At 44.3% G+C, this 25,818-nt stretch overlaps 1 long non-coding RNA gene across 1 annotated transcript; it reads right to left on the reverse strand.

Annotated features, from left to right (window-relative positions):
- Positions 1-14,100: 14,100 nt before the first annotated feature.
- LOC133228028 (uncharacterized) lies at positions 14,101-25,672 on the reverse strand. The gene is made up of 4 exons (XR_009730033.1): positions 25,442-25,672; positions 24,093-24,152; positions 23,442-23,567; positions 14,101-14,890 (listed from the first exon to the last, which is right to left on the reverse strand). It is a non-coding gene; the product is annotated as an uncharacterized LOC133228028 (long non-coding RNA).
- Positions 25,673-25,818: the final 146 nt, after the last annotated feature.

The raw sequence follows: 25,818 nt of genomic DNA on the forward strand, positions 1-25,818 counted from the left end.
ACAGCTTGCTCAGAAAAGCTGAGGATGAATTCCCAGAATTAGCCCAGAAAAGACCAGCAGCACCACAGAATTGACCCCGTCGCTTCATAGACGAGGCCTTGCTTCCAAAAGGTCCCATCCCCACACTGACTGGCATGTTGCCCTGGCCTGCAGATAACATGAGACATCTCACTCTGCCTTTGCACCAGGATCCTCCTTGCAGGAGTTCTGCTAAGCCTCTCTACACTTTCCCTCACAGGGAGAGACAGGAAAGGCCCCCTCAGAGGAACCCCTGAATGTGTCACTAATCCATTCCCCTGCTTCTGTGCCACATTTAATTACTCACTCAATACAGAGTTATCTGTACTGCAACTCCAGACTAATGAGATACTGCGAAGCCTTCAAATTGGGGATTACCAAGTACAGCATGTTATACTAAGGTCGGTTTGGATGGTTCTAAAGCTCTGATTACTATACGACACCTTCTTTTTAACCTGAAACCCTTTCATTTCTCATTTTTCAAAAGGGAAAAACTATAGGAAGAGGCAAAGCATGTTGCTTGGTTGTTTGTTTGACTGCATGAAAGCCTCAGTAATCAATATCTAAATCCTCAGAGCTGCACTGAAGCTACCACCTTCGTAATCTTCCCAACAGGGTATGCTGACCTTTGCCTTAAGGGAATAAGAAATTACAATCTCTTGATGACATTTTTGCAGGGAAATAATGCAAGAGGCTGCATAGGCATTGTTTTGAATATGTTTGCATTCTTACCTAGTTTAATGATCAGAGAGACTCCATGCAATCCTTTTATCCCAATTCCTCATCAAGTCCGTCTCACAAAGGCATGCTATGCCCAGGAAACTGAGGTCATTCAGAGCTTCCTGGACTCTGACTACACACCTCCTATGCCTGTCCGGTAGCTGCTAGTCACACATGGCAATTGAGCAGTTGGAACATGGCTGTCCTGAATTAAGATGTAAGTGTAAAATACACACCAGACTTTAAAACTTAGAATTTTAAAAAATGTAAAATATCAAATTAATGAGTTTTCTACATTTGATTACATGTTGAAATGAAATGTTCTAGATGTATTGAGTTAAATGTGGATTTTTCATCCTCAGTAGCATAGACATTTGGGGCTACATGGCTTTTTGCTATGGGAGGCTGTCCCCTGTGTATTGTAGGATGTTCAGCTGCATCTCTGGCTTCTTCCCATTAAATGCCAGCAGCACACTCCAAGTTGTGACAACTAAAACTTGCCTAATGACATTGCTAAACGTTGCCAAATGCCCCTAGCGTGCAAAATCTCCCCTGGTTGAGAACCATTGGGATAAATAAAATAGACTATTAAAATTAATGTCACTATTTCATTTCACTTTTTTAATGTGGTCACTAGAGAACTTAAAGCTACACTTGTGGCTTTTATTTTATTTATGCTGGACAGTGCTGTCCTAGACTGGGCATCCTGAGATCAAGGCTCTTTCTTTTCTTTGCTGCATCCCCAGTGCTGAGGGCAAGGACCCTTGGGCCTGGCACAGAACAGAGGAGCAGGAGCAGAAATGCAGCCTGTAATGTTTGCAGGTAGGGTTGGTAGGCAGCAGCCCACTGAAGACATTCGGGTAAGTAATAGGAAGGAAATGGGATAAACACAGATCAGGCCCACCAGTACTAGAAGAACCCAGTTGCAACAATCCTAAAGTTTGAGGGAAAGAGAGTTCTAGTAATTATCGTGAAATCACAGGCTGGACCTGATGGCATACTAAGCATTGGATAAAGTCCACCTCAGGAACCCATGTTGTCTTTTAACTGAAAATAGCTTTGCATGTGTGCGTGCTAAGTCACTTTATTTGTGTCCGACTCTTTGCAACCCTATGGACTGTAGCCTGCCAGACTCCTCTGTCCATGGGATTCTCCAGGCATGAATACTGGAGTGGGTTGCCATGCCCTTCTCCAGGGGATCTTTCAGACCCAGGGATCAAAGCTGCAACTCTTACATCTCCGGCATTGGCAGGCGGGTTCTTTACCACTAGCGCCACCTGGGAAGCCTGAGAATAGCTTTACCAGTGTCAAAATAGTAAAAAATAATGTATCATGGGGACATAATATCTCAATCAGCATATAAGCTCCCAAGTCCCTCTGACATTTGCTTATTTTCTACCTTCCAATTCTGATCCTCTTAGTCTGCCTTTCCTGAGCTGTTCTTTCCAACCCTGGGTTCACCTTCCCACCTACCAGCCCACAAAATCCTCATAAGTTTGCTATCCTTAAGGCATCGAGCTTACTTTCCCTCCACCTAGTGCACCCAGCCTGTTCTCATATGCTCACATCTCCCAGGTTGGTTGGGAACTCTTTACTCGTACCCTTACTTGCTCAGAACCTCCAGCTCTTCCTAAACTGGTTCTTCTGGAACCTCCTTCTAATAGTTAGACCTTAATGAAGGCACATGGTTCATGGTTGAGTGCATTCTCTAATGCCAGGCATCTCACATTGCCTGAAGTAAGGCTCAGGGATCCTGTCCCATAACCTACCCCACTGTCCTCATGACAGAAAAGAAATTTTAACATTATTGTTGTTTTATCAATTGTCTTTGACTGAAAGTAACAGAGAACTCCAACTAAAAATGACTTAACAAATAAGGTAAGCAACTCCATATTTAATTGTGTAACCTAAAGACATCAGTAAGGACCTAGGTGCTTTGCATCAAGGGTCCCTGATGGCACTGGTCCGTGGCCTCTTAGGAATGGGGCCACACAGTAGGAGGCGGAGGGCCAGGCAAAACCAAAACTATCCCTACCCCCCACTGCAGTCTGTGGAAAAATTGTCTTCTACAAAACCAGCCCCTGGTTCCAAAAAAGATTGGTCATTCTAAGAGCGTTCACTTTGTCCTTTTCAAGTGTTACTCCCTTAATAGTCCCAGAATATCTGCAGCAGTCCCAGGTGCTCCATTCAAAGACTTTTTTCAGAGGTGGAAAAGAAGCCATCTCTTCTCTGTGTCTCGTTTGAAAAGTGAGAACCCCTTTCCCATAAGCCCCCCTGCAAACTTATCACATCTCATTGGGAAGAGTTGCCCCATGTATCTATACCTAACCACTAAACATCAAGGGGGAGAAGGGACGAGAGAGGATGAGATGGTTGAATGGCATCACCGACTCAATGGACATGAGTTTGAGCAAACTCTGAGAGATGGTGAGGAACAGGGAAGCCTGGCATACTGAAGTCCATGGGGTTGCAAAGAGTCAGATGTGACTTAGTGACCAAGCAACAACAACTGGTAAGGAGGAGGGGATCACCAGGATTGGCTCAGACAGTGGCTGTCAAAGCCTGGTCTTCAGACCAATAGTATTGGCATCACTTGATGCAAATTCTCTGACACCATCCAGACCTACTAAATCAGGGCTGGTGCTCAGCAACTGGTGTTTTAACAAGCCCTCTGCATGATTCTGATGCCCATCAAGGTTTAGGAACCATTGACTTAGACCAATCTTGCTTCTGGGCTAAAGCCTGCCTCCCTTGAAACATGCAATCATGATAAGGGCAGACATATAACAAAATCAGGGTTCTTTTACAAAGAAGAAAGGACTGACGTAAGAATAGAGGTTGAATAGAGGTTGCTTAAATAGTCAACATTACATGCTATAATCACCAAGTCAAAATTTTTTCCCTTTCTGACTGGAAAAGAAGCCTTCCTATGTTACACACTTTTATTGCACACGCCTGGCAACCACTTTACAATAGTTCAAAGAGTGTTTTGGGAGCATTCTTAGAAAAGGTTTAACTCTATTTCTATACAATATTCAACAAAAACAACAACCCTTTAGCAACACAGTCTTCAAAACTATTACCCATAAAAGGGTTTCATATTATCCTCAGGATAATTTTATAAAGTAGAAAGAGCAGTTGTTATTTTTATTTTCATTTTACAGATGGGAAAACTGAAGCTCAGAAAGGGCAGAATCACATAGCTAGCAAATTTTAGAGTGAACATTCATTTTGAAGATATTCTGACCTCAACTTTTTATTCCTTCCATGATGATACCAAGCTTTCTCCCAGATAAACATCTCCAGGCAGAGGCCACTATGATTCAACACACCCAATGCCAGAAACTCTGCGGGGCAATGACCTCCTACAATAAAGCACATTAGGAAGAAAGCCATGGCTGTTTCCATAACTTTCACCTGCATGGCCTGTTCTGATGCAAGACAATGGAATTCCACCTACAAGAAAATCTGACAGCTAGAAGAAATGGCAGAAATTTCCCTACCACTGTTAATTGTGCAGCAGAGAGATTTTGCATGCTGCTACCCAAGAAAATGAGCATTTTCATTAACACTGTAGATTTCATTATTGACCTAAAGTTAGCAAAAGAGATGCTACCCTAATCACATTGAGATTACCTAAGAAGATATTTTTCCCTAGAAAATCCAAATGATTTTTTGTTTTATTTTTGTGAGCTAGAAATATGAAAGATTTTGAATTGATGCTTTTAAATTTTGGTACTGGAGAAGACTTTTGACAGTCCCTTGGATGCAAGAAAATCAAACCAGTTAATCCTAAAGGAAATCAACCCTGAGTATTCACTGGAAGGACTGATGCTGAAACTGAAGCTCCAATACTTTGGCCACTTAATACGAAGAGCCAACTCATTGGAAAAGACCCTGATGCTGGGAAAGATTGAAGGTAAAAGGAGAAGGGGGTGGTAGAGGATGAGATGGTTAGATAGCATCACAGACTCAGTGGACATGAATTTGGGCAAACTCTGAGAGATAGTGAAGGACAGGGAAGCCTGGGGTGCTGTAGTCCATGAGATCACATGAGAGTCAGATATGACTTATCAACTGAAAAACAGTAACAAATGTTTAAATACAGCACACACGGTATACATTAAAATAAATTTCAACAGTAATTTTCAACTAGGGGACCCAGGCGATAGTGTTCTTGAACAGCCATCAAACCAGGAGCTCAAACCCTAAAGATCACATGGGGTTCCTGGGGCAACAGAACCCAAGAAGCAGAGCTGTGATGTTTCTCAACCCCATCTCCCTTTAATCTAACCATTCTCCAGCTCTGCCAGGACTTCCCTTCAGATCTTGGGAGCACTCGTTACTAGAACAGCACTGCCTGAGATGGGAAACCTAGGAGCTCTACCACAGCCTGAGTCAACCCTGAGATCCTAATAGGCATCCAGAGACCCAGGGAGCAGAAAATAGTATATACCTGAAGACTCCCTGGAGAAAATGACTTTTGCGGAGAAAACTACATCAGCAGACTTTATTAGGAAACCCTGAAGGTAGGACAAGGGCAATGTTATCCGGATGGCCCTTGCTCAAGGGTTCTCCAAAGGACTGATCCTCTCCAGATTCTCTACTGTTGGCCCTGCTGCTGATTTTTCTCCTGCCTTTTGTGGCCTCCATGTATTCAGAGAGATGACACTGAGCCTGGAAGTTCTAATAATCTGTGCTGGACCAGCTCTGGATTCTATCATCACTCCAACCTGACTTAGCTTAAATCTAATGCACCTGCTTTCCAAGATGCTGTCACCAAAGAGAACTTTCCTTTCGATCAAAAGAAAGCCCCGATGCAGTGCCACTGGGTCCCCGTGCAGCTGCCAAGTCCTGTCCCTAACCAAAGCAAAGCTTCTTCCTGCTGAAACCCAGGTGCAAGGGAGCTCTTTCCCCACCTCAGCCCTGCAGGAACACGGCAGCTCAAAGCCCCAGGAAGCGCTCCGCCTGAGCTGGGTTCATGAATGCTTTATTATTGTTCTGCTGAGCAGTTACCCCCATGCCAAGCAACCCTGAACAAGCTTTCTAAGCCGCAGTGATGGATGTTTGCAGGAAACCCATGGGAGTTATTAATATTCATGTTCCCGTCACACTTTTGCAAGTAATGGAAGCTTGTTTTCTGTAACACATCATTAGGCGAGAAAGATAAGTGACCTCCTAGAATTTTGATGCGCAAAGGGTGGTCACCCAAGGCTCAGAAGGGACTGAGGGGAGGCAGACAGGGTGAGAGGGGTGACGGTGTTGCACTCTCCTTTCGGAGACTCCCAAAAGACCCTTTTGGCGAAGGTGGGCCTTCGGTGGAGCCCCCTCCCCCAACAGAGCGAGCAGAATCTGGGAAATGGTCTCAGTGTCTCCCCTCCCCGAGAGGACACAGGACCTGATGTCGGGTGTCTGAGGGCAGATTTGAGAGTACAGAGTGAGGAATTGGGAGGTCTGGGCTGAGCCATCCTGCCTGCTCTAGAGCACTGGAGAGGCGTACAGACTCAGGAGCAAAAGAACTGGGGGTCATGAGGGTCAGAAGGAGAGCATTTGCTGAGAGCTCAGGGGAGACTAGGTCCAGAGCAGCGAGGCTTGAAGTGAGGGAAGGAGACATGTCCAGCAACTCTAGGAATCAGGCAATGGGGGCAAGAGAGCGATTCTTACCCATAAGCCTCTCAGAGCTGCCCACCTGCCCCTCTCCACTCTAAGGAAGTGCCCAGTTACAATGCAAGCTGTTGTCACACACACCATCCACATTTCAGAATGTGTGGACTCTGTGTCTGTTTCCTCATCTGCAAATTGGGCATAAGAGTCATACAGAGAACAGCATCTGGCCTGTAGCACACTCCATTAAATGCAAGCCATCATCATTATCACCATTAATATTATTTGAGTCCATTTCCCTCAATAGACTGAATTCTCTGGAAGCAGAAACCATGTCTCATTACATTCATTACCCCAAAGCCCAGCACTGTGCCAGGCACAACTTAATTGCATAGTAAATACCCACTGAAGGAATGAATCAATGAATGAATGGTACATTTCCTGATCCTGTCGTTGTAGGAAGGGCCTCACTCTACACTTAGGCTACATGAAGTCATTTCTTCCTAATATTAATAGCAGCAGGTCACTGATTCATTCAACAAACATTTGTTGATCACTTGCTCTGGGCCAGGTGCCATTCTGGGTGCTGAGACTGTAGCGGGGAAACAGAAATGGAGAGACTGTCAGGCCTCGTGGAACTTGCCTTTCATAAGGGGAAAGAGAAGACAAATGAAAAAAGAAGTAAAATGTGTTCTGTTTGATGACTATCTGCGCTATGGAGAAAAGTTGAACAGCAAGAAGTGGGAAACTGCTCTACAGCACAGGGAGCCCAGTATGGTGTCTGTGATGACCTAGAGAGGTGGCACCAGGGTTTGGAGGAAGGCTCAAGACGGAGGGGGCATATATATAATTATGACTGATTTGTGCTGTTGTATGGCAGAAACCAACACAACATGGTAAAGCAATTATCCTCCAATTAAACTTTATAAAAAGAAAAGATGCCAGGGAGCAGGGAATTTCCCTGGTGGTCCAGTGGTTAAGAACCTGCCTTCCAATGATGTTTTCTATCCATGGTCAGGAAAGTAAGATCTCACACGCCACAGGGCAACTCAGTCCACGCCCACAATTAGAAGTTCCGCTGCACTGCAACTAGAGAAAGTAGGCGCGCCACAACGAAGACTCAGCTTGGCCAAAAAATAATAATAAAATTACATTTTAAAAAAGGAATGCCAGGGAGTAGGGGCGTTCTGTGTAACAACAGTGCTAAGGGAGATCTGCTGGAGAAGGGGGCCAAGGAGGTGGGGGAACCAACCATGTGCATGTAGGGGAAGAGATTTATGGTTAGAGGAAAACAAAGGTGCAAAGATATGTTTATATCTTCTGGCCACACCTTAGTGACTGATTTCATAGCCTTCTTATAATGGAGAGGGTTTCCTTAGACACCTGAGCCATCAAAGTCAACTTAGGGTACCAAGCTTTCCACAAAGTCAAACCACAATCAGTGACAGCTCTTTGTTAACTGTGTGATCATGAAGTGAAATTGGATCTCTCAGTGTGACCAGGAAGGAACACTTCTGACAATTCCAGATCTGTTCCCATCTATAGTTCATAAATCTCATTTCCTTCTGGATAGATCTGTTAAATGAGATATTAGATATAAAATGCCTAAAAGACACTTACTTACTCCTTGGAAGAAAAGCTATGATGAACCTAGACAGCATATTAAAAAGTAGAGACATAACTTTGCCCACAAAGGTCCCTATGTTCAAAGCTATGGTTTTTCCAGTAGTCATGTACAGATGTGAGAGTTGGACCATAAAGAAAGCTGCGTGCCAACGAATGGATGCTTTCAAACCGTGGTGCTGGATAAGACTCTTGAGAGTCCTTTGGACAGCAAGGAGATCAAACCAGTAAATCCTAAAGGAAATCAACCCTGAGTATTCATTGGAAGCACTGGTGCTGAAGCTAAAGCTCCAATACTTTGGCCATCTGACGTGAAGAGCCAACTCATTGGAAAAGACGCTGATGCTGGGAAAGACTGAAGGCAGGAGGAGAAGGGGATGACAGAGGATGAGATGGTTGGATGGCATCACCGACTCAATTGACATGAGTTTGAGCAAGCTCCGGGAGTGGTGGAAGACAGGGAAGCCTGGCGTGCTGCAGTCCGTGGGGTCACAAAGAATTGGACATGACTGAGCAACTGAGCAACAACAAGTACTATACTGGGCACACTGCAATTGCTTTAAATGGTTATTCCTGTTATTCCAGTCTTATTCCCCCACCCTCCCCAAGTCCCAACCTCCCAAAATGCCACAAAGAAGGAAAAATACTGGAGGAGGTTGTTGCTCTGTTGCTACTTGGGAAGCATGGGTGGGGAGGGTGAAGAACAGGATAACTGACCACTGATGGACATTTTCTGCACCAGACTGTGAGTGAGCGGCTTGAGAGAGGCAATCTCCAGCTCTGTAACTCTGCACGATGCCCAGCAGATGACCTGCCACATAGTAGGTACTCAATGAATGCTTGATGAAAGAATAAATGGAAATAAAGTGCAGCCCTATGCGGTGGGCCTCGGGACTGTAACACACCCATTTCCATGAGTCCTACTGGCGTCTTAGCCAGCCTGAGCTGGTGACACCTACAGAGCAAGGCTGTGCTGAGACCTAACACCCCGGGAGCTTAACTCTCTTGCTGTCCACACGAATACCCCCTCAAATGTCACCTGGTGTTCGGGGTGGTGCATGAGTAGCAACCCACAAAGGGAGTCTGGGCGATTTTACTGCATTTAGCTTTGTTGGCATTTAGATAAATCATTACTTTCTGTAGTTTTAAACTTTAGCTCGGTGTTCTCAGAGAAGATATAAATTATTAAACAAAGGAAAGCAACTCTGGCTTCAGATCAGCTGGCAATTAGCATCACCTAGCACTGAGAAAAAAGTCCCTTCATGTGGTCCACATGTCAGCTTAAGGAGCTCATGTTTTGGCAATGATGCTCAGGTTCTAGCTGATATTAATCTCAGATGTGCCTGGAACCCAGAGAGAATAACTGAAGTGATTTGGGCATTCACCCCTACTACAAGAGAAAAAGGAAATTAAAAAGAGAAGGAAAAGGAAATGTAAATCTTGGTATAAGAATGGAGGGAATTTACATGAACTGCCCACTTTCTAGTTACCATGTATGGTACATATATGAATTCACTTCAACTTTTACATCATGAAGTAGGTGCTACTCTCTGTTTGGCAGACGATCAAACTGAGGTTCAGAGCAGTTGAGTAACTCACCCAAAGGCACACAGCAGCTGAAGAAGCAGAGAGCAGAGGCAGGGTCTGCCTCACACTGAACTGCCTCCTCTCAGAAGCGAGCAGAGGACCCCATAGGCAGCTGCGAAGTCCATCCCAAAGGGGTCGTGGGCCATGAGCAACAATGCCCTGGGGAGAGTTTAAGTGTGGACCACTCCCTTTGAATGTACATATCCTCTAGGGAAGGATGAATCTTCACACATTTCCATGACATCAGAATTACTCCCTCCCTGTAACAACTTTCTCAACGTTTTCTTCACACAGTCCCCTACTTTGGCATTTGTCATGTCCCATCATTAGAAAATAATCTATGTCATATGTATATAGAGAGAGAAATGTATCATATTTATATTCCCCTTCAATGCTAGAACTGGGTCTTGCCCCAACAGACTCTTAGTTAATATTTGTTGAATGAATATTCGTGTGTAAAATCTATCACAGGAAATAAAAGATTATAAGTGATCCAACTAAATAAATAGGGTTCCAAAAAAAGACTTAAAGCATTGATTTTTTTTTCTTATTTCAAAAGTAAATCCTCCTCTTGGAATTCAGAAAGTGACCAGCGTTATTGACACAGGAATATGAGGAAAGGGGAGGTTTAATTAACCAGACAGCAAAACAAAAGTCTTTGTTTACCTAAGAGCTCCCTCTGCCATTGCCAGGTACCTCATACCATGAAGAGTTTTCACTGTTCAAGGATGATCCTCATAGGAAGGGGGGGAAATGCAGTTTAAAAAGGTAAGTAACAGCATTAAAATGACACCATCAGAAAGGCCTCTGAGGATTCTCAGGTCACAGTTCTACACAGTTCTAACTATTGTATTCGGACAATATTAATAGAAGGGAGAAAAAGATCAGAAAAAGATCCTCAGACTACCAAGACAGAAGTGAAATTCTGAACAATAAAAGCCAGGAAAGCTCAGAAGAAAATATGGCTTCAAAGATTCCTAGTGAGACCCTTTTTGGACTTTTCCATGTAGGAGATGCAAGAGACACAGGTCCAAGCCCTGAGTCAGGAAGATCCCCTGGAATAGGAAATGGCAACCCCTTCCAACCTTCTTGCCTGGGAAACTCCACGGATAGAGGAGCCTGACTGGCTACAATCTGTAAGGTCGCAGAGAGTCAGACACAACTGAGCATGCATGCAGCAAGACCCTTCTTACCTATCTGGAGAGAACACACACACACACACACACACACACACACACACATACACATACACACTGATGAGAATATTCACACACACGTGCGCGCGCGCTGATGAGACTATTCCCAGCCAGTCTTTGGTAACCTTCCAACAACCATTGTTGCCAATTACTGTCCCTTTGGTCTCAGAACACCTGCTTGGGGTAACACAAGCCAGAGATTCCAGCTGAGCATCCCAGGACCATTGAAGTTCACATTAGCCAGGTGACTTCTGAGCCTGAGGGAAGAGCCAGCTCAAACATTTCACTTGGGATCATGCCAAAAAGCAGCTGCCTAAATAACAGTCCCATAACCAGCTCCCATAAGATGGTCCCTCTAGACAAGAAGAGTCATTTTTGCTTCCAGGATATGAACTGACTATTCAGATAGACTGACAGTGTGATAAAAATCTAAATCTTCCTCAGAAATTTTAAACCTTCTTAAAACACAGACCTAGACATATCCTCTAACATACAACTCTGACATTTTATAATTAACTGACACATAAAATAGCTAAAACATACCCAACATTCACTATGCACCCAGCTCTAAGTATTAACTTGTTTAACCAATGCAAAAAAAAAAAAATCTATGAGGTGAGAAATATCATTACTCCCACCTTATGGATGAGGAAATTGAGGCCCTGGAAGATTAACTTGTCCACAATCACACAGTTCCAGAGCCCTCACTCTCACCCACTACACTATACTATGTCTTACACTAGGATTCCAGGAAAATCTTAGATGTTTATGTCACTTGCTATCACTGACACAAAGTAACCCTTAAGTCTTTAGGGATTCATGTGCATTCCTGAGGATTTATCCAATTCAGCAAGTTCAGTGAAACCTTATTCAACACCTTCTTGGTGAAAATCAGGGCCAGATGTGGGGACGGGCTCCATCTGGAGGTGGGCCTCAGGCTTTCCTCCCCTTGCAGCTCACTGCCAAGGAGGAGGTGCACTAGAGTGGGAGCCACAACCAGTGAAGCCCACGCACCCTAGAGCCCATGTTGCACAGCAAGAGAAGCCGCCACAGTGAGCACTGCCAGGCCGTGACGTGGGGTGGGACAGCCGTGCAATCGACAAGTCAAGGCTTCCCTGGCAGCTCAGCGGTAAAGAATCCACCTACCAGCTCAGGAGACACAGGCTTGATTCCTGATCCGAGAAGATCCCACACAGTGAGGAACAACTAGGCCTGTGTACCACAACTACAGAACCTGTGCTCTAGAGCCCAGGAGCCACAACTAGTGAAGCCCAAGCACCCTAGAGCCCACGTTGCACAAGAGAAGCCGCCACAGTGAGAAGCCCGTGCACCACGCCTAGAGAAAAGCCAACATAGTAACAAGACCCAGCATAGCCATAGAGAAAATATCAATTGTTTTTAAAAAGTCAAAGGCTGTTAACATCCCTGCCCTGCTCTCTGCTCTCCTATCTGGCCCCTCATTTAATTTCCAGATTGTGTTCCTCTATTTGGTTAGTTAGAGAAGCTGAGCCTTTGGCTTCCTACGCCCCGTGCCATCTCCCAGTGCCTCAGGGGTTAACTTAGGCCAGCTCTGCTCTAGGCTGTATTCCCCTGGACCATCTCCCTGTTAGACTCAGTTGTCCATGCCCTCCTGCTTTCACACAGGGGTCGAGGCTTGGGTATAAGAAAGGGACCAAGGAAGCCAGTTTTTAGTCTCGTCCTTGCGCTCTTCAGGAGACCAAGAAGAAAGTGTGACTCACACGGGGTGAAGCCAGCTCCCTGGTCTATGGGTTCCATGTGGGGGTTTCAACCAACACCGTGTGATCATCAATAGTCTACTGTTGTCTGGCCATGTCCTCCGGGCATGTCTACCCCAAAACCAGCAACGGTAAACTGACAGACTGAGTGTTCCGATTTTCAGAATCTCACCCCTGTCTGTTTCCATCTTGGAGACATCTTAGAGATATAAGGACCAATGAACCATGGTCCTTCCCTACCCTCAAGGAACTCACAATCTAGTGGGGATACAGACAAACAAAAGTAGTCAGATATCAGGGAGAATGCACCATCTGTCTACTTGGGAGCACAGAGGAGGGCATGATGGATTTCAACTAAAGCGAGCAGAAGAGACTCACAGGACTTGAAGGATGAACAGGATTCTGATAGCAAGGGAGGGGTGCTTTTTCCAGGTCAAAGGAACAACACGAGCCAGAGACTATGAAGCTGGAAAGGGCAAGGAGTTTTGAAAAATATCAGTCACTGAAGCATTGGGTATAGGAGCTCAGTGAGAGATGAGGCTGAGATCAACCCATAAAAAACCTTAAATGTCATATTAAAGGGCTTGGCCTTTGTCCTTTAACAAGTAAGCAGACATTGTAGGTTTTGATATTTATTTCCTGAAGACTTCTCCTGCCTCTCCCCTGAACTCTAGATTAGCAACTCCAGCTGCATGGCTTGGCACATCTCCACTTGTAATTCTCAGATCCTAACATGTCCAAACCACGCTCTCCATCTTCTCCCGACATCTCTCTCTTCCTGCAGTTTTCCCCATTTTTCCGCTGCTAAAACCAAAAACCTATGAGTCAACTTTTACTTCTGTATTTCACTCACGTCCCACAGCCAATCCCCCAGAAAATTCTAACAGCTCAACCTTGAGAATATATCCAGAATTTCAGCACTTCCTACCACCTGATCCAACCACCATGACCTATTGCCTAGATTATTCCAAGAGCCTCCTGTCTTTCCCAGAAGCCAGAGTGATCCCTGAAAAATGTAAAGATCATGTCAGTCACTTCTCTGCTCAAAACCCAACCACAGTCTCCCTCTCACTTAAAGACCAAAGTCCTTACCTTGACCCTACATCCTATGAGATCTGCCTCTCTGCTTCAGGGAGCTCTTCTCCTTCCACTCCCTCCCCTTCCATCACCTACAGCATGCTGGCCTCATGGCTGTTATTACACATCAAGCATGCTGTACCTCGAGACCTTGACACTCGCTGTTCCCTTGGCCTGGATCTCGAGACGGAGAGATTATCCTGGATTATCCAAGCAGGTCCAGTGTAATCAAAAGGCCCATCATAAGAGGGAGGAAGAGGGAGATTACCGCTAGAGAAGAGGAGAAGGCCATGTGATGATGGAAGTGGACATTGTTGTGATGTGGCCACAAGTCAAGAAATGTGGGCAGCCACCAGAGCTGAGAGAGGCAAGGAAGAGTCTCCCCCGGATCCTCCAGAAGGAACCAGCCCTGCTAACGCCTTAAGTTTAGTCCCTAAGACTCTTTTCAGACTTGCAAGCTCCAGAACTGCAAGATAATAAATTCATGTTGGTTTAAGCCATTAAGAGTGTGGCAACTTGTTACAACAGCGGTTGGAGACATACCACTGGGGATTCACCAGTGCAAGTAGAAAGGGCACTGGACAAGGATATTGGATCTCCAAGAATCCTTTCTCTCTTGAAATTCTAGAATTAAAAAATAACTGGAGGGGCTTTAAAAACTCATTGCAACCTCTCCTGCTTCTGGGTCTTTCCATAGCAAGATGTTTAAGACTGAGTCCAGCTCTGTCTACTCAGTTGGGCCTCTTTTGTAGCAAGGGTTTTAGGAAACACTATTTCCAGACCTGACAAATCGTCTTATATTTTAAGAGCATGAGCTTTCCAAGTTTTTTCTTTCTTTCTTTTTCCCTTGATGGGAGGAGGAGAAAGAGAAGTCTTCATGCCCTGAAGTAGAAATAATTATCTTGAGGACTTCAAGACCGCATACGCACTGTTTACACCATTCTGATCAAAGTCAATCATGACTTAAGAACAAACTGTAGCCTTCTATTCAGTATTTCTTTAAATAATCTTTCTGCTTCTCTTTGAGGAAAGAAAAAACTTACAACCTGGAGACTAGTATTAACCATAATGATAATGTTTCACGTTTACATGCTCAAAGAGCTTTAGCATCATTAGACAGTTAATGCATATGACACTGCATTGCATGAGGTAGGTCAGTACTGTTCTTCCCTCTTAGTGACAGGGATCCAGGTGCTGCAAGTTTCAGTTCTCACTGGTACACTTGTCATCCATTAGTCATAGGGCCAGGGCTGGAAACCAGGTCGACAGAATCTCTGATCTCTCCAACGTATGTAGAACTGTGAGCAGCCAACACTTCCAAAAAAAAGACTGTTGACAAAAAAAAAGTTTATCAATGAATAACAGGATTCAAATAGAGTGTTTCCATTCTTTAGGAGAGATAAGATTGTGAATAATTAACAGCACAGAAGACAATGTAAAAACGAAGGGCTGTTGTGCTGTGTGGCATAGACAGTATGAGCTCCAGGGATTCAGATAAAGGAGACATAATTGAGCAGATGTGTCTGTGCAGAGTCTTTTTTTTTTTCATACCAACCAGAATTCTTGTAGCTCAGAATTTACATGTATTTACATGATTGAAACACATATATGTTCCACCTAAGGACAGAGCAACTACGTCTGGAGCAGAAGGAAATGTATTAGAAATCAGTGTGTTGGCTTCTGTGCTCCTGTTACAGGGACTGACCTGGATGTAAAAAGCCTCCTATCGCCTAGTGATGGCATCCCTGCATGACTCATGTGGCCCAGCCTGGACCCCTGCTCTGAAGAGTCAAGACAGAGAGGAGCCTGTGGGGCTACAGGCAGCTTATGATTTGCTGAAATGAGCTAATTCTTTTAAGCAGGCCAGTGTCTCACTTAAAACAAATAGGGTGGTTTCACTACCATATGACCCAGAAATCCCACTCCTAGATATATACCCTGAGGAAACCAAAATTGAAAATGACACATGTATCCCAGTGTTTATTGTAGCACTATTTACAATAGCTAGAACATGGAAGCAGCCTCAGATCAGATCAGTCGCTCAGTCGTGTCTGACTCTTTGCGACCCCATGGATCGCAGCATGCCAGGCCTCCCTGTCCATCACCAACTCCCAGAGTTCACTGAGACTCACGTCCATCGAGTCAGTGATGCCATCCAGCCATCTCATCCTCTGTCGTCCCCTTCTCCTCCTGCCCCCAATCCCTCCCAGCATCAGAGTCTTTTCCAATGAGTCAGCTCTTCGCATGAGGTGGCCAAAGGACTGGAGTTTCAGCTTCAGCATCATTCCTTCCAAAGAAATCCCAGGGCTGATCTCCTTCAGAATGGACTGGTTGGATCTCCTTGCAGTCCAAGGGACTCTCAAGAGTCTTCTCCAACACCACAGTTCAAAAGCACCAATTCTTCGGCACTCAGCCTTCTTCACAGTCCAACTCTCACATCCATACATGACCACAGGAAAAACCATAGCCTTGAGTAAACGAACCTTTGTTGGCAAAGTAATGTCTCTGCTTTTGAATATGCTATCTAGGTTGGTCATAACTTTCCTTCCAAGGAGTAAGCGTCTTTTAATTTCATGGCTGCAGTCACCATCTGCAGTGATTTTAGAGCCCAGAAAAATAAAGTCTGCCACTCTTTCCACTGTTTCCCCATCTATTTCCCATGAAGTGGTGGGACCGGATGCCATGATCTTTGTTTTCTGAATTTTGAGCTTTAAGCCAACTTTTTCACTCTCCACTTTCACTTTCATTAAGAGGCTTTTTAGTTCCTCTTCACTTTCTGCCATAAGGGTGGTGTCATCTGCATATCTGAGGTTATTGATATTTCTCCTGGCAATCTTGATTCCAGCTTGTGTTTCTTCCAGTCCAGCATTTCTCATGATGTACTCTGCATATAAGTTAAATAAGCAGGGTGACAATATACAGCCTTGATGAACTCCTTTTCCTATTTGGAACCAGTCTGTTGTTCCATGTCCAGTTCTAACTGTTGCTTCCTGACCTGCATACAAATTTCTCAAGAGGCAGATCAGGTGGTCTGGTATTCCCATCTCTTTCAGAATTTTCCACAGTTTATTGTGATCCACACAGTCAAAGGATTTGGCATAGTCAATAAAGCAGAAATAGATGTTTTTCTGGAACTCTCTTGCTTTTTCTATGATCCAGCAGATGTTGGCAATTTGATCTCTGGTTCCTCTGCCTTTTCTAAAACCAGCTTGAACATGTCCACTAATAGATGAATAGAAATATAAGTTGTGGTACATATACACAATGGAATATTGCTGCTGCTAAATCACTTCAGTTGTGTCCGACTCTGTGCAAACCCATAGGAGGCAGCCCACCAGGCTCCCCCATCCCTCGGATTCTCCAGGCAAGAACACTGGAGTGGGTTGCCATTTCCTTCTCCAATGCATAAAAGTGAAAAGTGAAAGTGAAGTCGCTCAGTCGTGTCCGACTCTTCACAACCCCATGGATTGCAGCTTACCAGGCTCCTCCGCCCATGGGATTTTCCAGGCAAGAGTACTGGAGTGGGGTGCCATTGCCTTCTCCAAATGGAATATTACTCAGCCATAAAAAGAAACACAACTGAGTCAGTTCTAATGAGGTGGATGAAACTAGAGCCTATTATACAGAGTGAAGTAAGTCAGAAAGAGTAAGATAAAGACCATATACTAACATTAATACATATGTAATCTACAAGGATGGTACTGATGAATTTATTTTCAAGGCAGCAATTGAGAAATAGACATACAGAACAGACCTATGGACCTGGGAAGAGGGGAGGAGAAGGTGAGATATATGGAGAGAGTAACATGGAAACTTATATTACCATATGTAAAATAGATAGCCAATGGAAATTTTCTATATGTCTCAGGGAACTCAAACAGGGGCTCTGTATCTACCTAGAGGGGTAGGATGGGGAGGGAGATGGGAGGGAGGTTTAAAAGAGAGGGGACATATGTACACCTATGGCTGATTCATGTTGATGTTTGACAGAAAACAACAAAATTCTGTAAAGCAATTATCTTCAATTAAAAAAAATAATAAATAAAAAACAATAGGGTGGTTTCAGTGAATTTTTTTTTCAGGACAGAGATGAGTTAATACATGGGTCCAGATTTTGGGATCTCACAGACTAATTAAACTTCCCCTCTTCATCCTCTCAAAATGCGGGGGCTTAGGATCTTTTTGTTTTGCCAAGTAAAGGCTAACAAAACTGGTGAAAAGTTTGCAGTGTTCTGGCTCCAGCTGTGTTTGGAAATCTCCAGGTTAAATGCTCTAAATTCTCTGATGGCTCTTAGTTCGGAGATCTCATTTGCCACTTTACCACGTGTAGGCAAATTCAAGGAAAACCATGCCTCACACCTGTTTTGCTCCTTGAAACTATGACAGGTAGGCTGCCTGCAGAGGTTAGTCTCTGAGGATACAAAGACTTTCATCCATCCACCAACCCACTCATTCATTTGTTCATTATTTACGGAGTACCTACTAAACAGGGCTGCCCTGGTGGCTCGGTGATAAAGAATCTGCCAGCAACACAGGAGGCTGCCTGCAATGCCAGAAACGTGGGTTTGATCCCTGGGTGGGGAAGATCCCCTGGAGAAGGAAATGGCCACCTACTCCAGTATTCTTGCCTGGGAAATCCCATGGACAGAGAAACCAGTGGGCTACAGTTCATGGGGCCACAAAAGTCAGACATGCCTTAGAGACTAAACCACCACCACCACCACTGACTAAACATTAGGGATTATTTTATAAAATGGAGAAGCAAAGAAGAATTCTCAAGCCGTGTTGACACATAAATCACGAAACAATATTCATCACACCATTATTTACAATAGCCAATATTTGAAAGCAACCTAAGTATCAATAGACTGGATAAAGCACACAGGATATAGATATAGTTATGCAATGGAATATTACTCATCATAAAAAAGAATGAAGTCTTGCCATTTGCAAGAGCCTGGATGGACCTAGATGGCCTTTTGCTAAGTAAATTAAATCACATAGAAAAAGATAAATATTGATACCATCTGATTTCACTTGTATGTGGAATCTAAAAAAGAAAACAGAATCTAACAGGAGCAGACGTATAGAGCACAAACCGGGGATTGCCATGGTTGAGGGGGCGTGAAGATGAGTAAAACAGGTGAAGAAGTTTAAGAGGCATGGCCTTCCAGTTACAAAATAAATAAGTTACAGGGATGTAATGTACTGCATGGGAGTACACTCAATAATATTAAAATAACTTTGTATGGTGACAGGTGGTAACTAGACTGATCATGGTGATCATTTTATAGTTATGAAAATATTGAATCTCTGCTTTCTACCTGAAACTAATGTAATAAGATCATTATACTTCAATTAAATTTAAAAAATGAAACAAAAAGATAAAGCTGCAAAGTGCAGCAAGACCTGAAAACAGCAGTGCCAGGGCCAATGTAGGTACAATCAGAGAAGAGGGGGTTGGAGGCACAGGGAAGCAGAGGTTACGCGCACCTGCTTCATCCACCAAAATTTCCATCTTCCGTGGTACACACCCTGGCAGTGATGCTGACAGCAGGCATATCTTCAGATAAGGCAGACAATGATACATCCCACTGTTCTAATTCTGGAACTGCTATGCCACCTCATTAATATGTGAAAATGTGTTAAAAAGCTGCTGATAAACAGCTGCACAGAGGCAGAAATAGTGGCTCCCATCACATTTGCAAGCTTTACTGGCTCTCGAACATGGCACGAGAAACAAAGCTTTGCCTGCATGTATAAACTGGGTAATTTGCTGTAATCCTCCACTTTATTGGTAGACATTTTGCCATATCATGTCTCCCCAACCACAGTTTAAGGGCACTTCTGATTTACACAGCTCTGTAAACTGCCTCTTCCTTAGAAAGAACTGTCATGTCATTTGGCAGCATTGTCTCAACATTCTGATTTATCAATAAAACGGAAGATTGCCTTGCTTGCATGCAACTGCATAGTTTCTAATAACTGCATTTCTATTCAGTCAGAGAGCATTTGATTAAGGAATTAGATACAAGTTATATATAAATCAGTGCAAGCCCTGAGTTGACTGAAATATTGGAAAGCGCACTTCTCAGGGGAGGGGAGTAAAATTCTCCCCGGGAGCAGATCGGGAGTAAGGAAAGAGGCTTGTTGAAATGTGACGGCAGAGATTTTCATCTCTCCCAGGCACCGTTCCCCAAGGCCAAGGGCAAAAGCCCTGAGTTTACCTTACCTTGGGGATGGCCCTGCTCCATATTTCTCTAGCGACACTTCCCGCTGGAGGAAAAGTCCCCAGCCATCCTCATTTCCAATTGCCTCCTTTCTCCCCCCTCCAATTCCTTTCCAGTGACAGATTGATGGCCTCCCCAGGTGCTGCCTGAATGCACCTTGTGACAGGGGACAGCAACACTGAGCTTAATGAACTGATTCCCAGCGTGTCCCTACTTAGACCCAGACCTTGGAGGTGATTCCCATCCCTGACTTCCCCTCATCTGCCCCCACCCCACAGAGGAATTATGGCCTGTTGGGGGACCTTCTCTTCTGTATAAATATTAAGCTGTTTTCTGTTTGGACCAGGCGGCAGCTGCTCCTTCCCTTCTGGGTTGGGGATTATGTATTTGTGTAATTTTTATATTGTGTTTGTTTTCTTGGCAGATGGCTTCCTTCTCATTATTGGGGTGGCGTGGAGGGGAGAGGAAGGGTGTAACTCTAGGGGTGTGTTCTGCTTGATGAAAGGCAGATAATAAAAAGATGGCTTTTTGTAAAACCCACAGAGAGCAAGACTATATAATTTAACTAAACACGAACAGCCTCGGATCCTGCAATTATCCAAACAATCTCCATCCAGGCAGCACTTGGAGCAGGGCAACTTAAAAATGGGCTTCCCCTTCTAGAAGCATTTAGATGATTCTCCTGACACACATATCTCCTTTCGTCTGGCTTCGTCCCCACTCCCACCCCCCCCCCCCCGCCCCCGCCCCGGCTCCGCACTCCCACCCACAACCCCATGCTGCATTTGCATGCAAGAATGCAAAAACAAGCTCCAGGTCAGGATGTTGCCATGTCTAGAAAATGTGAGTGTTTCCTGGCAGTGCCAAGAGTAGGGGTGGGGTCTTAGAATTGCAAATGTAGCATTAAGTTAAAGCCCTTGGTATAAAATTTGACCTAATTAAGACACTACCAGGGCAAAGCATTCCAATAGCAATTACACAGGTTGTAAAGGGGGTGAAGTGCCTTCTAAAACCAAAAAATGCTTCTGCCAGAAATAAGCACCCCTGAGGGTCAAATGAGGAGCGGTCAGTGCAGAATACCATGAGCCTTGACCTCAAGCAGGTACCTCCCTTCCATCAGCTGCCATGAAGGCGGTCTGCTGGGGGTCTCTGCAAGGAGCCTGGGCTCCCCCTCCCAGCGATCTCTATCACCTCTCCCACGGACAGTTTCCCAAAAGTTGTGATAATTCTCATTTGCACCCCTTGCCTCCCTTACTAAGCTATCATTTATTTATGGATTTTTTTTGAGTGTTTCCTATGTACTGAGACCTGTCTCAATTCCTAAAGATGCAGTGAGTGTTAGTCGCTCAGTTGTGTCCAACTCTTTGGACCCCACGGACTGTAGCCTGCCAGGCTTCTCTGTTCATAGGATTCTCCAGGCAAGAACACTGGTGTGCATAGCCTTTCTCTTCTCCAGGGAATCTTCCCAGAGATGGATCAAATTCTAACAATAGGATGATCCCGCATGGCCACCTCTAGGGCAGACATAATTTGTAAATATTTTCTTACAGTTTTCAAGTACTCATAACGAGGAAATATTCATTCAGGTCTACTTTGAATACTGAGCCCTTATTATACATAGGCACTGTGAAAGGTTCTGGAAATATAAAGGTAAGTTGTATCAGCCCTGTCCCTGTGAAGCCACAAATCTAATGGAAAAAACAGACATATGCCTAAACACTTAAGATCATGAGTAGTGTTCCTCAGTTACAGATGGAAAACAGAGGAACAGAGATTCACCCTAGATGAGACAGAAGTGTCAGACTGGGGATAACATTCAGTGGTCCTGCTCAAGTTTGCAGGACAGATTCAACCACTTTAAACTAAGTGAACAGAAGGTAAGGGTGGGAGAGGGAGAGGGTGGGAAGATTTGGGAGAATGGCAATGAAACATGTAAAATATCATGTAGGAAACGAGTTGCCAGTCCAGGTTCGATGCACGATGCTGGATGCTTGGGGCTGGTGCACTGGGACAGCCCAGAGGGATGGTATGGGGAGGGAGTAGGGAGGAGGGTTCGGGATGGGGAACACATGTATACCTGTGGCGGATTCATTTTGATATTTGGCAAAACTAATACAATTATGTAAAGTTTAAAAATAAAATAAAATTAGAAAAAAAAAAAAGAAGGTAAGGGTCTAGGCTCTGGGGCCAGACTGCATAGGTTCAAATCCCAGCCCCCCACCCGAAAATACTGTGTGATCTTGGGAAAGTTACCTAAACTCTCTGTGCCTACATTTTCTCAAGTGTGAAGTGAAGCTAAATAAAGCCACCTGCTTTGAGTTATCTTAATGATTAAATAAGACAACATACATGAAGCACTCAACACCTAGCTTTCTGAGCTGCATCGTTAGCTGTGCAGTGCTGTCCAAGTTATTTGAACTCCGTGTTTAATTTCTTCCAAATACCTGCTTCCTTTATGTTAAGAGAATTTAATGAATGTAAACATGTGAACTCAAGTAACAACACCTAGCACAAAATCTCAGTTATTATTATTGACATTTTTATTACTACAGACACACTCTCGATATACTAATAAAACAGCTTTATATTTTTAATTATGTTCTCATAGTCAAAGGAAAAGACTATCAGCCTGGAAATCAAAACTTTAACTAAGGGCTTCCCAGGTGGCGCTAGTGGTAAAGCATCCGCCTGCCAATGCAGATAATGCAGAAGTTCCAAGTTCAATCACTGGAGGAGAAAGCAGCACCCCACTCCAGTATTCTTGCCTGTAAAATCCCATGGACAGAGGAGCCTGATGGGCTACAGTCCATGGGGTCGCAAAGGGTCGAGCATGACCGAGTGACTGAACACTACACACAGGTTGACATAACCTCTCCAATCCATGGTCTTTTCATCCATAGTTACCTCCTCGAGAACCTTCCAGTCACCTCCTTCCCTGGCAGGCAGTATCAGGGCCCTCGGCAGCACATTGCTACCTCCTGGAGCAATCGCTATCTTGAAATATACTTGTTCACTTGGTTTCCCATCCTGTCCATGAGCTCTTTGAGCTAGTCCTTTTTTTCACCTATTCATTCCATGAGTGTAAGTGTCAGCTGCCCAGTCATGCCCGACTCTTTGAGACCCAATAGACTGCAGCCCACCAAGCTCTTCTGCAGCCCACCATGAGATTTTCCAACGATATTGGAGTGGATTGCCATTTCCTTCTCCGGGGATCTTCCCGACCCAGGGATCAAACCCAGGTCTCCTGCACTGCAGGCAGATTATTTACCGACTGAGCTACAAGGGAAGCCCATCTATTCCATGAGAGGTCCTAATTTATTTGTTGAATGAGCAAATCCAAGTTTTTAGCTGAGAAGTTTGGGGACACTGAGAGATTCTATTAATTTACTTAAAATCACCAGTTTAGCTAGTGGGAAATGTGAGCCTAGAACTGGAAGTCTTCTCTTACTGTGGTATCTTCCCCCAAGACCACAAAGTCAGCCTCTATAAACTGAGTGATTCATTTGAAGTGAACATTTTCTTTGCAAACCATTTTTTTTATTTTAGGGTTTTAACATCAATTACCTTCAAATAGCAAGCCACTCCAGTACATTTAAAAACTAATTTGATTTAGCAAACGTCAATGTATCTACAGCTTGTTGTTCAAGTACCTGTTGCACAAAGCAAGTAAGTGTAGCTGGATCCCGACTTGAATATTAACTGAGGTGCATTATCAGGATGACTAACACCATCTGTGAGGTTGGGGCTGGTATGTTGTTGTCTTCAAGGAGAAGCAGCTGAAAAATTACATAAAGAAGTCACAAGTGTAAGGCTCTGATTTGTTCTCAATTCATGAGTATTCATCCAAATATTCAGAGAAGTATTAGAAATAAATTCTTACAGCCCCCAACTCAGATTATGTCTACTCCAGGACAATGAGATCTCCTTGTGATCTCAAATCATGATTGTAGAACACAAGGACAGTGAAAAATACAGTGATCATCATCCTTTATGTTCCAAAATGGACTTCTGGAACTCAGAGACAAGTTTTTTTAAAAGTCCAGATTTCTAAGAAGCCAGACTGGGGGAACATAACATCCTAGCTACAGTTTTCTAGCCCTAAGTCTGGCTTTATTGACCTAGGATCTGTCATATCCTATTCTGGTAAATAGGACTCCATGAATAGCTACATACTATCAGCCACTTGGAAGATGCTTAAAGGAGGGGCTGTCTTCCAGATAGGCAGCAACTGTGACAAGGAAATAAAAGTCTAGAAAAAAAGGTAAAAAGAGACACACACACACATCACACGCACTCCTCACCTTGGACCCTTCCCTAAGACAGTTCCACTGCAATAGTCAGTCTGTTTCAGCCTCAGGATCCTGGAAAAGGCAGGAGGAAGCAAGCAGGTGTTCTGTGATGGCAGTCTGGCACATCTAACTCAGACCATCCTCCTTTCTGATGCCACTGTTCCCTGTCCTTGTCATCACAGTGCACCACGATCCTTGTTCCTTCAGGCTTCATGCTCGCCCCCTGCAGCTTAATGCCACTTTACACTTGAGCCCAAAAGTTTGAATTTGCTCTTCTACGTACTAGCAGTAAACTTCACCCTGATCTTAACCAACAATAGATGGTACCATTTGAACTTGTTACATATTATATTAGCTCTTAAATTATATAAATAGATGAAACTCCTTATTATTAAAGATATCAAGGTAATTAAGTTTTTTGAATATATTTTTAAGTACAACTGTTCTGACATTAAGCAGCAATTTCTGTGTTCATGTGTCTGTCTCCTTCACTAGACTATGAGTATTTTTAGAGAAGATTCTCTTGATGGGAAAGCAATGCAATGTCTGACACATCATTCAATTAATATTTGATGAATAAGTGAACAGATAAATGTATGTATGTCCAGGGACAATGTAGCTCAAAGCCCAGATTCTGAGGCCAGACTACCTGGAGTCTAATCCCAGCTCCATCCTTACGAGCCAAGTGACCTTGGACAAATTGCTTAAACTCTCTCTTGAGTTTTCAGATTCCCCATTAATAAAGCGTTGCAATACTACTATACAGGACATGACTAAGCACATACATACACACACACAGAGTGTATGGCATAGTGTCTGACACAAAGTGTTATCAAATGCAAGTAACTGTGCCTGACCCACAGTGAGGCCAAACAATATCAAAATGTCAGGGTTTGAGGTCCAGGCCTTAGCTACAAGGAGGGGTCCCTGCATGGGCCACTTATCCACCCAGGAGAATTCGTCCAGCACCAGTCTTGGTCCTCCCGCCAGTGCCCAGGCCTGGCTGAAGAGGGGTGGTGAACTGGCAGCACCCTCAGGGCCAGGTCCCCAGACCCTGCCCAGCCACCATCACTGTGGGAGCCAGATGCCCAGGGCCCAGATGGCACCTCAGGCTTTTCATCTGAACTGGAGAGAATCCTTTGTATAGAACCAATAGGAATACACATTGTAGCAAATACCACTCAGGTTAATCCCCAGCTCACAACAATGACCCCTCTTTGAGAATAGCCCCAACCACAGAGACACTCTGAAGTATAATGTCCTTGCAACTTAACCCTGACCTCTGGCCACTTCCCAGGTGACAATTGATCTAAGCTGGACCAACTTTTGAAACTTGGAGAGAAACCGGTTAAAGCTGTTACCTTAAAGGCCATGTCCGTACACTCCAGTTGCTGAGGCCTCCATGGACTGTGGGTTTGCGGAAAAGGTTTGCTGCTGCTTCCAGGCCTGTGCCCAGCCACGGTGAGGACTCTGGAGCTTTTCAGGATCCAGCCCTCAGCCTGTCCCCAGGCTGCCCAGCTCATCCACTGGCCCGGAGGCTGGAGGGCCTAGAGGGCCCCGGGGAGAAGGCCTTAATCTGCACTCTCTGCCGCAAGGACCACTGGGAGACTGACTGTTGGCCATGCTCAAGGTCTCCTGATAAGAATTACAGACTAACGGCTGCATGCTTGCTCCACTCCTATTACATAAGTACTCAATAAATACATATCTATTGTTATTGCAATGCAGAATGTCTGGT

The sequence above is a fragment of the Bos javanicus genome, chromosome 16 (genome assembly GCF_032452875.1).
Source record: "Bos javanicus breed banteng chromosome 16, ARS-OSU_banteng_1.0, whole genome shotgun sequence".
Classification (NCBI taxonomy): domain Eukaryota; kingdom Metazoa; phylum Chordata; class Mammalia; order Artiodactyla; family Bovidae; genus Bos; species Bos javanicus.